A 3,443-nucleotide genomic window follows, 5' to 3' on the forward strand; every position below is an offset into this window, starting at 1 on the left:
CTTTGTCTGCCACAGTGTAGTCAGTGTCATTTGTCTGATCTAGTGGAAAACAAAAAGCCCATATATCTCTGAGCATGATTGATGGCAGAGAGTTAACACCCAAGCCAGAGAGCTGAGAACAAGTAACTTTGAGACACACTCTGTGAAGACTGAACTCACGCAGTCAGAGCTGAAAGACACACAACATGATAGCTTCCTTGTGTCTCGTGGGTTCCAAAATCAGGACTCGGACCCCTCTGTTCCTTAGCTGCTGACTTTTGATAGAGACAATGGTGAAGCACGAGACAAAAAAGTGATGAAGAAAGTAGGGAATTCTCCTTCCTTTAATATCTTCAAATCCGAATGGAATGCTTTCCTGGAAGATATGCCCTAGCCAAACACAAGTTATAAGCCGAATAGTAGGAACGACTAGTAACTTTATAGTTTCTCAGAGAGAGTGAGACTGCAAGTCCCTAAGCCTCTCTTTTCTGAATGCCTGTGACTCGATAGACTTTCTCTTGTAAACCCTTTTTCTCATTCTCTTTTCCCTTTACTTCCTAATCTAGCTGTTATGAGCATGGAAGTAGGAATGCCAGTGGAATCATAATTGCAAAGACAGGACCTTAGGTAGAAAAGCTTGGCTGCATTTCCATGCTGAAAAATTACAATTGCTGACCAGTTTGCAATATCCCAAATTGTTTCAAGTGATGAAGTGTTGTCCAAAGCTCATGGAGAAGTGAATGACAAGATACAAACTGGGAATAAACAGGGATTTTGAAATTAACAAAGTGAAGGAGTATTGGCATCAAACACACAGTTGAATTTCCAGAATTTGTTGAAAGGGAATAACTGATCAACCACTGGAGTCTAGGCTGAGGAGAAAGAAGATAAAGGACCTATTAAACATGCTGTATGTTCATGGAGAAAGAAATGTGAAGGCTGGTAACTGATTAAATTTCTTGTGCATGAAAAGAAATGGTTCAGCACGAAGAGCAGCCAGTCTGAGCTCCATTATTTGCTCTCTGAGCTGCCCCAGAAACTTTCCCCTCTGTGTCCATGCTGGAAACAGGAAAAAGCTGACCAAAGGAAGCTGAAGGGAAGCAATCTTCACAGCCAGAGCACCATGTGGGTGCTCCCAGGGACAGGTACAGATGCAGGTGCAGAACACTCCCCTTCTCTGCACTGTGATGTGCAGGCCACATCTGGAGACAGAGCAGTGTGGAAGGTATCACAGCTGGGAGGTGAGATAAGACTATGCAGTGCCTCAAGCACAGGCTTGGGTTCAGTCCCAACAGCTGAGCTACAGAAAAGATCTGAGGTGAAGCTGAAACACTAGGAAGTCTCACAAGAGCCTGCTATTCCTGTAATCCCAGGGCACTGAGTGAAAAAATATTTCCTTGCAAATTGGTTCACTGAGGTTTTAAACTGGAGACAGACAAGGATCCAATCTATATAGGGAAAATATGCAAGATTCCTGCCAAATACAGGCTGAATTATAAAAAACTATGGGCTGGAGCTACTCTAACCTGCAGTATATTAGACCAGAGGGGTTCAGGCAATACTGGTGGGGTAGAAGTCTCCTGTCTTGTGCATAAGGGCTGACCTGATACAAATATCATTCCTGGTGGAGAAAAACCTGCATTCCCTCTCACTCCTGCAAAGCAGATGAGTCCAGGATTTCCTGGTTAGGGAGGACCAGGAAGGAGTTCTTCAATACAAGCAGAAATCTTAGACCAAGTCTAAAAGCCAAATCAATTCATAACTTCTTCAGTAGTCTCCTGGGTTCTTGAGACATCTTAGTCTTTATAAATATATGCTGCAATTAACTGGACTGGTTGTCCAAACATATATTGGCTGTTGCAGTGCCTGCAGGCTTTTCTAAACAAAAGCCATGATCTGCTTCTGAATTGTAGTTCAGTGATTTGCACTGTATTTATGTTCTCAAATTAATGTCTCTAGTCTATTCTTTCAACTAAATCACTCTTGGCTTTTACATGTAGCCGAGTCTTGCAACTGACCTTACTCTTAGTCGGCACTGGCTAGAGGTGCTCAGGACATTTCTGCTGAAGTGATTTTCCCCTCACAAGATGTCAATTTGAGTGAATATTTTTTTCCACAATAATCTGTAGTGATGATGGCTTTTCTCACCAATATTTTTGAACTTTTTTTTAACATTAAAAAAATGCTTATTTACTCTTCTCTGATTTTAGTTATTTGTTGACATTCCTATGTCATTCAGTCTTCTAATTGGCATGTCACAACCTATTGTAGAAGCATTGTGGCAGTTATATTTTTGGATGAAAAAGAAGGATGTATGTAGGTAGATGAAGCAAACGGGAAAGTGGACACAGGCACACACTGTGTTCATCAAGTGAGATGATATATGACATAAGAGACAGCACAGGATGTGATAGTTATGTTACAATACCTGCTGTAATATCCATTATTTTAATTTTTATTTTTTTTAATACATAGGGGCAGCTGCTACTCTGCCATGATTGAAACATCCTGTCTTTTCTGGATTATGTCTCCTATATGTTAGTATATCCTAGCATTTGGAACAAAGAAGTACTCATCAACTGGATGAGTAGCTATTGTTTAAAATATTTTAACATGATTCCCAGTGAAGACTAGAATGGCAGTGTCTCAAGAAGTGATGCAAAACTAATAAAAGTAACATAAGAATAAATATATATGACAACCCCTTTTTTTCCCCTGAAAAGGACATTTATTTTCTGAGTACATAGATCACAGAATAAAATATTCAGTGGGTTTTTTTCACTGGCTCAGAATGAGATTCTCAAACTTTGCACTGGTGAAAAAAGCTAATTACAGCACTTACACATAGAACTGCCATGTTGATATAGAATTGCAATGTTTTGTTGCTGCTTGATGTCTGTTGTCCTGTTTATGCGTCCAAGAGATTGTTGCAGCCTCCAGTCTGAAGAAGATGTGTTGTAATCAAGGTTTGTGTCCCTAGTAACAGTCAGTTTCTTCAGTAGGTAGGGTTCTTCTTTAGTCTTCTTTCTTTCAGGCTGGATGTTCCTTTCAAAATACATGTTATCAATACTCATTATGGATTTAAGTATTACTGTTATCTCTATAAATGTCCATTCTGTTTCTGAGTTCTCTCCCTTAGTGACATTGTCTGGCAACAAATTACACTATGAAAAAATGAAGTTAAGATGAGAATTTTACTGGCTTTGAATTAGTTTCACTGAATTGACATTTGTTTGGCTGGGGTTTTTTACACTATGAGCCGAGGGGAGCCATATTTCCCTGTCTGTGTTCCCTGACACTTTTATTGCTCATATAGTTATTCATGTATATTCTACTTCTCTCCTTCTTGACAAAATAACATTTAACAATCTCTTGTCAGGGATTTCTCTTCTAGTTCCTTCATTATGTTCATTGCTGTTCTCCAAGCCCCATGTATATAGGATGTTTTTTGAGACAAGTAATAA

The sequence above is a fragment of the Acanthisitta chloris genome, unplaced genomic scaffold (genome assembly GCF_000695815.1).
Source record: "Acanthisitta chloris isolate BGI_N310 unplaced genomic scaffold, ASM69581v1 scaffold18354, whole genome shotgun sequence".
Lineage (NCBI taxonomy): Eukaryota > Metazoa > Chordata > Aves > Passeriformes > Acanthisittidae > Acanthisitta > Acanthisitta chloris.